The sequence below is a fragment of the Neoarius graeffei genome, chromosome 4, assembly GCF_027579695.1.
Source record: "Neoarius graeffei isolate fNeoGra1 chromosome 4, fNeoGra1.pri, whole genome shotgun sequence".
Lineage (NCBI taxonomy): Eukaryota > Metazoa > Chordata > Actinopteri > Siluriformes > Ariidae > Neoarius > Neoarius graeffei.
This window is the reverse complement of record NC_083572.1, coordinates 88,104,908-88,116,797: the sequence shown is the minus strand read 5'-3', so window position 1 is coordinate 88,116,797 and position 11,890 is coordinate 88,104,908.

Here is an 11,890-nt window from a genome sequence, read left to right as displayed (position 1 = left end):
TTACATGCTTAAAAATTCATAACAAATCTTCTGATTGCTCAAAACTGCTCATACTTCACACGCAAATCACTCATTGGGCTTCTGACATGTTACCCAATTTCTGTGATATTTCGCCACTGGGGGCGCTATTTTTGGGCAAAAAATCCAATCTTTCCTCAAATTTGGTCAAACTTCACGGCCACCCTCTTACTACCTCCCATGTCATGTATACCACATTTTGGGAATTTTCGTCCATGGGGGGCGCTGTTTTTGGCCTACGCAATTGCTCCAAAACGGGTTTTTGGTAAATAATTCCATAATGCTTTCCCTTCACACCACTACCTTGTGATAGTACGTTGCTGTTGTAGACACTTATTTTTCCAACTCATAATCGCTCATGTACAGCATAGCGCCACCTACTGACATGGGAAAAACCAAAAAATTTATTCTTCAAAAATCTATATCTCATCTTCTATTTACTCAATTGTCATCAAACTTCATACCCAAACTCTTCATAGCTCACCTGACATATATGCCAAATTTTGTGCACTTTCGCCCCTGGGGGTGCTGGTTATGGCAAAAATGATATTGCAGCTTCTGATTTGTCAAACTTGGCAAGCAAACTCTATACAAGACCCTTATTGGGGCGCTTGCCATGGTCGACAACGCACGAAATTTGGCTCCTTTTTCTTAGACTGCCACCGCTACTGAGAACCAGAAGCCCAGATCCAGGCGGGCCTCAGGGCCTCTTTAGCGCCCCCTAAGTCGTTGTGATTTTGGCCTCCCGCATAAAGGTGCCTGGGTGCCATGTAGTTTGTAGTAGTGGCATGCCATTTGGTACGCATATGTATCTCACTAAGCCGGACAAAAATGTAATGCCAATGCATTAGCCACGCCCAACAGGAAGTGAGGTAATTTCACTTTTGTGCGAAATGCATGGCCACGAAGACGGCGCAACTCCTCCTAGGCCGTTCATAGGAATGTCACCAAAATTGATCGCCATCATCTACAGACATGGCTGACAAAAATTCCTAAATAGGTTTCACGTAGGTTAAGCCGTTCAGAAGTTATACGTCAATCAATTTTCAATGCAAAATTTTACATGCTTAAAAATTCATAACAAATCTTCTAATTGCTCAAAACTGCTCATACTTCACACGCAAATCACTCATTGGGCTTCTGACATGCTACCCAATTTCTGTGATATTTCGCCACTGGGGGCGCTATTTTTGGGCAAAAATTCCAATCTTTCCTCAAATTTGGTCAAACTTCACGGCCACCCTCTTACTACCTCCCATGTCATGTATACCACATTTTGGGAATTTTCGTCCATGTGGGGCGCTGTTTTTGGCCGACGCAGTTGCTCCAAAACGGGTTTTTGGTAAATAATTCCATAATGCTTTTCCTTCACAACACTACCTTGTGATAGTACGTTGCTGTTGTAGACACTTATTTTTCCAACTCATAATCGCTCATGTACAGCATAGCGCCACCTACTGACATGGGAAAAACCAAAACATTTATTCTTCAAAAATCAATATCTCATCTTCTATTTACTCAATCTTGATCAAACTTGATACGCACACTCTTAACAGGTCACCTGACATATCTCCCAAATTTTGTGAACTTTTGCCACTGGGGGCGCTGTTTTCAGGCAACAATTTTTATCTCGGCTTCTGATTGGTCAAACTTGATCAAACTTGACACAACAACTCTTCATAGGTCCCTTGACATGTATACCAAATTTGGTGAACTTTCACCACTGGGGGCGCTCATTGCGCTGTAGCAGTTGCAGGAGAGGTGTTTACAATCATGAGGCACCAGGAGTATGTTGTTTTGGTTGCCTTAAACACACATGACTTGTGGGGGATGGGTAGGCAGTCGGGAGCAAGTGTTGTAGCGTTACATACAGACTAATAGATGTCTAACAGAAGACAATCCTATGTAGCTATAGCTTGGTGACTGATGAGGTAAATACATTAATTTGGTTGGGAAGACATGGCATAAAATGTTCTGTCCATGACAACATCTCAGCGCACCGTGTACTCTGTGTCCAATTCTGTGCTTTGTCGCCATTGTGGGAGTAATGTCTCTTGCCGAAGAAGCTGTGGAAGGTATTTCGCGGGGACGCATGCCCCCGCCCCCCTTGGCCGCTGGCGCGAGGGCCCGTCGAGGCCGCTTGCGGCTTTAATTATTCTTCCTTCTTCTTCTTCTTCTTCTTCTTTATTTTTCTCCGCTGTTGGGCCATTTTCGGGGCGCTTGCCATGGGCGAAAACGCACGAAATTTGGCACCAGTTCCGAGAATTGCCACCGCTACTCAGAACCAGAAGCCCAAACTTGGCCGGGGCTCAGGGCCTCTATAGCGCCCCCTAAGTCGTTGTGATTTTGGCCTCCCGCATTAAGGTGCCTGGGTGCCATGTAGTTTGTAGTAGTGGCATGCCATTTGGTACGCATATGTATCTCACTGAGCCGGACTAAAATGTAATGCCAATGCTTTAGCCACGCCCAACAGGAAGTGAGGTAATTTCACTTTTGTGCGAAATGCATGGCCACGAAGACGGCGCAACTCCTCCTAGACCGTTCATAGGAATGTCACCAAAATTGATACACATCATCTACAGACATGGCTGACAAAAGTTACTAAATACGTTTCACGTAGCATAAACCGTTCAGAAGTTATACGTCAATCAATTTTCGATGCAAAATTTTACATGCTTAAAAATTCATAACAAATCTTCTGATTGCTCAAAACTGCTCATACTTCACACGCAAATCACTCATTGGGCTTCTGACATGTTACCCAATTTCTGTGATATTTCGCCACTGGGGGCGCTATTTTTGGGCAAAAATCCCAATCTTTCCTCGAAATTGGTCAAACTTCACGGCCACCCTCTTACTACCTCCCATGTCATGTATACCACGTTTTGGAAATTTTCGTCCATGGGGGGTGCTGTTTTTGGCCGACGCAATTGCTCCAAAATGGGTTTTTGGTAAATAATTCCATAATGCTTTTCCTTCACACCACTACCTTGTGATAGTACGTTGCTGTTGTAGACACTTATTTTTCCAACTCATTATCGCTCATGTACAGCATAGCGCCACCTTCTGACATGGGAAAAACCAAAAAATTTATTCTTCAAAAATCTATATCTCATCTTCTATTTACTCAATTGTCATCAAACTTCATACGCAAACTCTTCATAGCTCACCTGACGTCTACGCCAGATTTTGTGCACTTTCGCCCCTGGGGGTGCTGGTTATGGCAAAAATGATATTGCAGCTTCTGATTTGTCAAACTTGCCAAGCAAACTCTTTACAAGACCCTTATTGGGGCGCTTGCCATGGTCGACAACGCACGAAATTTGGCTCCTTTTTCTTAGACTGCCACCGCTTCTGAGAACCAGAAGCCCAGATCCAGGCGGGCCTCAGGGCCTCTATAGCGCCCCCTAACTCGTTGTGATTTTGGCCTCCCGCATTAAGGTGCCTGGTTGCCATGTAGTTTGTGGTAGTGGCATCCCATTTGGTACGCATATGTATCTCACTAAGCCGGACAAAAATGTAATGCCAATTCATTAGCCACGCCCAACAGGAAGTGAGGTAATTTCACTTTTGTGCAAAATGCATGGCCACGAAGACGGCGCAACTCCTCCTAGACCGTTCATAGGAATGTCACCAAAATTGATACACATCATCTACAGACATGGCTGACAAAAGTTATTAAATACGTTTCACGTAGCATAAACCGTTCAGAAGTTATACGTCAATCAATTTTCAATGCAAAATTTTACATGCTTAAAAATTCATTACAAATCTTCTAATTGCTCAAAACTGCTCATACTTCACACGCAGATCACTCATTGGGCTTCTGACATGTTACCCAATTTCTGTGATATTTCGCCAATGGGGGCGCTATTTTTGGGCAAAAATTCCAATCTTTCCTCAAATTTGGTCAAACTTCACGGCCACCCTCTTACTACCTCCCATGTCATGTATACCACATTTTGGGAATTTTCGTCCATGGGGGGCGCTGTTTTAGGCCGACGCATTTGCTCCAAAACGGGTTTTTGGTAAATTATTCCATAATGCTTTTCCTTCACCCCACTACCTTGTGACAGTACGTTGCTGTTGTGGACACTTATTTTTCCAACTCATAATCGCTCATGTACAGCATAGCGCCACCTACTGACATGGGAAACACCAAAAAATTTATTCTTCAAAAATCTATATCTCATCATCTTTTTACTCAATTGTCTTCAAACTTCATACGCAAACTCTTCATAGCTCACCTGACATATACGCCAAATTTTGTGCACTTTCGCCACTGGGGGCGCTATTTTTGGGCAAAAACTCCAATCTTTCCTCAAATTTGGTCACACTTCACGGCCACCCTCTTACTACCTCCCATGTCATGTATACCACATTTTGGGAATTTTCGTCCATGGGGGGCGCTGTTTTTGGCCGACGCAATTGCTCCAAAACGGGTTTTTGGTAAATAATTCCATAATGCTTTTCCTTCACACCACTACCTTGTGATAGTACGTTGCTGTTGTAGACACTTATTTTTCCAACTCATAATCGCTCATGTACAGCATAGCGCCACCTACTGACATGGGAAAAACCAAAAAATGTATTCTTCAAAAATCTATATCTCATCTTCTATTTACTCAATTGTCATCAAGCTTCATACGCAAACTCTTCATAGCTCACCTGACATCTACGCCAAATTTTGTGCACTTTCGCCCCTGGGGGTGCTGGTTATGGCAAAAATGATATTGCAGCTTCTGATTTGTCAAACTTGGCAAGCAAACTCTTTACAAGACCCTTATTGGGGCGCTTGCCATGGTCGACAACGCACGAAATTTGGCTCCTTTTTCTTAGACTGCCACCTCTACTGAGAACCAGAAGCCCAGATCCAGGCGGGCCTCAAGGCCTCTATAGCGCCCCCCGAGCGCCGTACAGTGCGAGACCCTTTTGTTACCATGTGTCCAATTCTGTGCTTTGTCGCCATTGTGGGAGTAATGTCTCTTGCCGAAGAAGCTGCGGAAGGTTTTTCGCGGGGACGCATGCCCCCGCCCCCCTTGGCCGCTGGCGCGAGGGCCCGTCGAGGCCGCTTGCGGCTTTAATTATTATTATTATTATTATTATCATCCATCCATCCATTATCTGTAGCCGCTTTATCCTGTCCTACAGGGTCGCAGGCAAGCTGGAGCTGGAAAGGCGGGGTACACCCTGGACAAGTTGCCAGGTCATCACAGGGCTGACACATAGACACAGACAACCATTCACACTCACATTCACACCTACGGTCAATTTAGAGTCACCAGTTAACCTAACCTGCATGTCTTTGGACTGTGGGGGAAACCGGAGCACCCGGAGGAAACCCATGCAGACACGGGGAGAACATGCAAACTCCATACAGAAAGGCCCTCGCCGGCCCCGGGGCTCGAACCCAGAACCTTCTTGCTGTGAGGCGATAGCGCTAACCACTACACCACCATGCCGCCCTATTATTATTATTAATAATTCTACATTATTTTTTACAGGCAGCACGGTGGTGTAGTGATTAGCGCTGTCGCCTCACAGCAAGAAGGTCCAGGTTCGAGCCCAGCGGCTGGCGAGGGCCTTTCTGTGCGGAGTTTGCATGTTCTCCCCGTGCCCATGTGGGTTTCCTCCGGGTGCTCCGGTTTCCCCCACAGTCCAAAGACATGCAGGTTAGGTTAACTGGTGACTCTAAATTGACCGTAGGTGTGAATGTGAGTGTGAATGGTTGTCTGTGTCTATGTGTCAGCCCTGTGATGACCTGGCGACTTGTCCAGGGTGTACCCCGCCTTTCGCCCGTAGTCAGCTGGGATAGGCTCCAGCTTGCCTGCGACCCTGTAGAAGGATAAAGCGGCTACAGATAATGAGATGAGATTATTTTTTACTTTTGTTAGCTACTTTATTTTCTGAATGTACTGTGCAAAAGTCTTAGGCACCCTATTTTTTTTTCATACAAACTTTGTTATAGATTTCTATTTTCTGACTTCTGCATTATCAAGTCAGTACAAAAACATTTTAGAGTCCAAACGTTTGTTTTCCAGCACAAAATTTAAAGTTTGTATCTGAGCAGCGTATTACATAAGAGAGCACTTTTCAGATTAAAAAAGAAAATATAATGAAGGCTGCTGGGTTTTGGTGCAAAATTAAGAAGTGAGTGTGACAGTCAAAGTGTCCAGAAGAACTGTGGCTGGTTCTGTAAGATGCTCAGTAAAACCTACAGCTCATTTCCTTATAAAACTGCACTCGTATCTGACACTACTATTTTTTTTAAAGCAAAAGGTCGTCTCACACCAAATATTGAGTTTGTTTCATTTATTATGGCTTACTGCTGTTTATAGTATTTTTTAATGTTGAAACATTTCATTTCATTAATTTTAAGCCATTTTTGGTTGACAGCATTTCTTTACGTGCCTAAGACTTCTGCACAGTACTGTATTTCATTCAGGGGTGGCACGGTGGTGTAGTGGTTAACACTGTTGCCTCACAGTAAGAAAGTCCTGGGTTTGAGCCCAGCACCTGGCGAAGGCCTTTCTGTGTGGAGTTTGCATGTTCTCACCATGTCTACATGGGTTTCCTCTGGGTGCTCCGGTTTCCCCCACAGTCCTAAGACATGCGGTTAGGTTAACTGGTGGCTCTAAATTGACCGTAGGTGTGAATGTGAATGGTTGTTTGTCTCCGTGTTAGGCCTGTGATGACCTGATGACTCGTCCAGGGTGTACCCCGCTGCTCCAGGCTCCAGCTTGCCTGTAGAACAGGATAAGCGGCTACAGATAATGGATGGATATATTTAATTCATAATATTTACATTACATTATTTTTACTTGATCTTGTTCTGTCTGAGTTGTTAAACAACATACTTTTCCTGTTACTGAAGTGAATTCAGCCTTTGGTAAGCTGTAAAATCTGCACATTGCATTTTAATTAATTGCTGTCATTTTAAGTCACGTTTGATTTGTCTTTAATGTTGAGAAAATTTCACCCAGAGTGGCACAAATCCCAATTTAAAAGGCATTCTGTTGATGTTTCATATTCACATATTTTAAGAATTTTAAACGTATAACACAGAAGAAAGCAGATTTCTACTTATTTCAACTCACAACGTATTCAGAGTTATTGGCTTAACTGTAATGTTGATGTTGCCTTCGTGTAATGTGTATTTATGTCTCTTTAAAGGAACAGTCCACCGTACTTCCATAATGAAATATGTTCTTCTCTGAATTGAGACGAGCTGATCCGTACCTCTCCAAGCTTTGCGCGACCTCCCAGTCAGTCAGATGCGCTTTCACTCCTGTTAGCAATGTAGCTACTGTAGGCTCAGCACATAGGTTTATATGACCAGTGATATGAAACAAAGTTCAGTTACACAAATTGAAACGTGGTGATTTTCTATGCTATGGAAAGTCCACACTATAATGACAGGCGTACTAACACCTTCTGCGCGCTTCAGTATCAATGCGCTGTCGAAGCGCGCAGAAGGTGTTAGTACGCCTGTTATTATAGTGCGGACTTTCCATAGCATAGAAAATCACCACGTTTCAATTTGTGTAACTGAACTTTGTTTCATGTCACTGGTCATATAAACCTATGTAAACAGGGAAAACACGGAAGAGTTTGGTCGCATCTAACTACAGCCCCAAAAAATACCATTGGCCATGCTGAGCCTAGCTACATTGCTAACAGGAGTGACAGCGCGTCTGACTGACTGGGAGGTCGCGCAAAGCTCGGAGAGGTACAGATCAGCTCGTCTCAATTCAGAGAAGAACATATTTCATTATGGAAGTATGGTGGACTGTTCCTTTAATCCATTTTTATGTTTTTAACCACTTGTAATTGTGACAACAGTTGTATGTTCCACCTTGGTATAATAAAACACAATATTGGCAAAAGTTTGTGGGCAATTTATCGTCACATCCATGTGTGCTTGTTTAATATGTCATTCTAGACTTGCAGTTATAATAACCTCTACTCTTCTGGGAAGGCTTTCAACTAGATTTTGGAGTGTGGCTGTGGTGATTTGTGTTCATTCAGCCACAGGAGCATTAGTGAGGTCAGGCCCTGATGTTGGGTTCATCCTAAAGGTGTTCAGTGGGGTTGAGGTCAGGACTCTGTGTAGGACACTGGAGTTCTTGCACTTCAACACTGACAAACCATGTGTTTATGGAGCTCGCTTTGTGCACAAGGGCATTGTCATGCTGGAAAAGATTTGGGCATCTTAGTTCCACTGAAGGGAAATTATAATGCTAAAGCCTACAAATACGTTCGATACAATTGCATGCTTCCAACTTTGTTGCAGCAGTTTGAGGAAGAACCACATATGGGTGTGATGATCAGGTGTAGTGAAGGCTACATCAGGGAGCAGAGCCTTTTCTTATAAAGCCCCACAGTTATGGAACAGCCTTCCAAGTAGTGTTCGGGAATCAGACACAGTCTCAGCATTTAAGTCTAGGCTGAAAACATATCTGTTTAGTCAAGCCTTGTGTTAATGGTGTTTATGAGGTAAAGGAGTAGATCTGGAGGGTCCTCAGACAGAGTGTTTTGGTAAACTGGGATGTATGGATGCTGTCAGTCCCCCACTCGCTTGCTCACTCGAGTTTGTTGACGGTATAGTGGCTGCTGCTTTATGTCCCGGGGCTCCCTCGTGCCTGTGTTACCTTCTGGCTCTCCCCTTTTAGTTATGCTGTCATAGTTAGTTTTGCCGGAGTCCCTGCTTGTACTCAGTGCAATATGTATACTGTTTCTACTTATTCAGGTGACATTGGGCAAACCTAACAACCTGTGTTTTCTCTTTCTCCCCCCACCCCAAATCTGTCCCTCTGAGTTACAGTGGTGCTTGAAAGTTTGTGAATCCTTTAGAATTTTCTATATTTCTGCATAAATATGACCTAAAACATCATCAGATTTTCACACAAGTCCTAAAAGTAGATAAAGAGAACCCAGTTAAACAAATTAGACAAAAATATTATACTTGGTCATTTATTTATTGAGGAAAATGATCCAATATTACATATCTGTGAGTGGCAAAAGTATGTGAACCTCTAGGATTAGCAGTTAATTTGAAGGTGAAATTCGAGTCAGGTGTTTTCAATCAATGGGATGACATTCAGGTGTGAGTGGGCACCCTGTTTTATTTAAAGAACAGGGCTCTATCAAAGTCTGATCTTCACAACACATCTTTGTGGAAGTGTATCATGGCACAAACAAAGGAGATTTCTGAGGACCTCAGGAAAAGCGTTGTTGATGCTCATCAGGCTGGAAAAGGTTACAAAACCATCTCTAAAGAGTCTGGACTCCACCAATCCACAGACAGACAGATTGTGTACAAATGGAAGAAATTCAAGACCATTGTTACCCTCCCCAAGAGTGGTCAACCAACAAAGATCACTCCAAGAGCAAGGCGTGTAATAGTCAGCGAGGTCACAAAGGACCCCAGGGTAACTTCTAAGCAACTGAAGGCCTCTCTCACATTGGCTAATGTTCATGAATCCACCATCAGGAGAACACTGAACAACAATGGTGTGCATGGCAGGGTTGCAAGGATAAAGCCACTGCTCTCCAAAAATAACATTGCTGCTCGTCTGCAGTTTGCTAAAGATCATGTGGACAAGCCAGAAGGCTATTGGAAAAATGTTTTTTGGACGGATGAGACCAAAATCGAACTTTTTTGGTTTAAATGAGAAGCCTTATGCTTTGAGAAAGGAAAACGCTGCATTCCAGCATAAGAACCTTATCCCATCTGTGAAACATGGTGGTGGTAGTATCATGGTTTGGGCCTGTTTTGCTGCATCTGGGCCAGGACGGCTTGCCATCATTGATGGAACAATGAATTCTGAATTATACCAGTGACCCTAAGCACACAAGTTGTTCTACCAAAGAATGGTTAAAGAAGAATAAAGTTAATGTTTTGGAATGGCCAAGTTAAAGTCCTGACCTTAATCCAATCAAAATGCTGTGGAAGGACCTGAAGCGAGCAGTTCATGTGAAGAAACCCACCAACATCCCAGACTTGAAGCTGTTCTGTATGGAGGAATGGGCTAAAATTCCTCCAAGCCGGTGTGCAGGACTGATCAACAGTTACCGGAAACGTTTAGTTGCAGTTATTGCTGCACAAGGGGGTTACACCAGATACTGAAAGCAAAGGTTCACATACTTTTGCCACTCACAGATATTTAATATTGGATCATTTTCCTCAATAAATAAATGACCAAGTATAATATTTTTGTCTCATTTGTTTAATTGGGTTCTCTTTCTCTACTTTTAGGACTTGTGTGAAAATCTGATGATGCTTTAGGTCATATTTATGCAGAAAAGCACCACTGTACATGTCAATCCTGAGATCAAGATGCTGACCTCTTCTGCTCCTCGGACCTGCCTGATCCGTCCTGATGCCCTATGTCTGGCTGGAGTCTCATCACATCGCTCCTGTGGAGGACGGCCCCATATGGACAGTTGAAAGTCGCGCTTGGAAGACACTCTGGACATTTACGGTACAGTAATGCTTTTATGGCTGAGGACTACAGTTGATTTGCTAATTTTAGGACTGCAGTTGTCATGAACAGTTTTGCACTCAAGTTTCCATCAGTGAAAAGTTATAACATCAACGAAACACACTTCATGTCAAAATTGTTAAAAATGTTATAATCATGTTGTCTGTTATCACCCAGATGAGGATGGGTTCCCTTTTGAGTCTGGTTCCTCTCGAGGTTTCTTCCTCATGTAGTCTGAGGGAGTTTTTCCTTGCCACCGTCGTCACTGGCTTGCTCATTGGGGATAGATTAGGGATAAAATTAGCTCATGTTTAAAGTCATTCAAATTCTGTAAAGCTGCTTTGCGACAATGTCTATTGTTAAAAGCGCTATAGAAATAAACTTGACTAACCTTTGGCAATATATTGTATGTCATGTGAATAAAATCAGTGAATATCCAAGATTATAATCAGGACAAACTGTTATAAAAGTGTTGTAATATTTATTGTTTTATTCGTTATTGTATTATTAGGGCGGCACGGTCGCCTCACAGCAAGAAGGTTCTGGGTTCACAGCCGGCAGGGGCCTTTCTGCGCGGAGTTTGCATGTTCTCCCCGTGTTTACGTGGGTTTCCTCTGGGTGCTCCGGTTTCCCCCACAGTCCAAAGACAAGACATGCAGTTAGGTTAACATGGGACAGCCTTGGGCTGAGGTGCCCTTGAGCAAGGCACCTAACTCCTAACTGCTCCCCAGGCGCTGCTATCATGGCTGCCCACTGCTCTGGGTATGTGTGTGTGTTCACTGCTTCAGATGGGTTAAATGCAGAGAGGAATTTCACAAGTGTGTGATGAATAAAGTTGTGCTTTCTTTCTTTATTCAATGCAATGACAAGAACCTCAAGGCGGGCAGAAGTATTACTTTTTGAAACTGAAATCTTTATTTTGAACATGTAACAGTAAAATCAAAACCAAACCAAACTAAATAACCATAATCATAGAAAAAAAGGAAAAAAATAAAATAAAACATATATATATATATATATATATATATATATATATATATATATATACACACACACACTATTTTTACTACTAATTAACTAATAATAAAAATGACCCCATCATATTCTTTAATTAATTAATTAGGCTTGTTTTTGTTTTCTTTCGGCTATTCTCTTACAGGACCAGGAGGCTCGAGACACACACTAAAAAAAGGACCCACTGATCACGTGACAGAACGGGTAGTCTCAAATTTCGCCTGCAATATCGCACACAGTTGACCTGTTTTGATTTGTAATGTATTTTTAAAGAAATGAGACAGAACAGACATTTAGTATACGTGTGGATTTTTGAGCTTATGTTCGATTTTTAACTGAATAACTCATTCAACCAGAGCTGTCTTCTTGTTCCA